The following is a 424-nucleotide window of genomic DNA, read 5'->3' on the forward strand; positions in this document are numbered from 1 at the left end:
ATAGATAGATGATAGGTAGGTAGATCTTGCTTCGTTCCTCTGTATATAGAGACTTAATTTACATATATTGTCTGGGTTAGAGCAGGAGAAATGGAGAAGATTAAGAGAAAGCCTGGCAAAAACAAAATAAAAATAAAAATATAAAAGCCTTGTGTTTACTGTGTTTAGTCAGGCATTGAGGCATGCCACTGTAATCCCAGCACTTGGGAAGTAGAGACAGGAGGCCCAAGGCCAGCTTGGCCTATATAATGAAACATGATCTCAAAATCAAAAACAAGTGGGAGCTGGAGAAGACTGTAGTGCTCTTTCTGAGGACTCACACGGCTCCAACCTCCTGAGCATCCAGCTCTACAGGATCTGACACCGTTCTCTGCCTTCACACACACACACACACACACACACACACACACACACACACACACAC

The sequence above is a fragment of the Grammomys surdaster genome, unplaced genomic scaffold (genome assembly GCF_004785775.1).
Source record: "Grammomys surdaster isolate TR1022 unplaced genomic scaffold, NIH_TR_1.0 126219, whole genome shotgun sequence".
In the NCBI taxonomy this organism is placed as follows: domain Eukaryota; kingdom Metazoa; phylum Chordata; class Mammalia; order Rodentia; family Muridae; genus Grammomys; species Grammomys surdaster.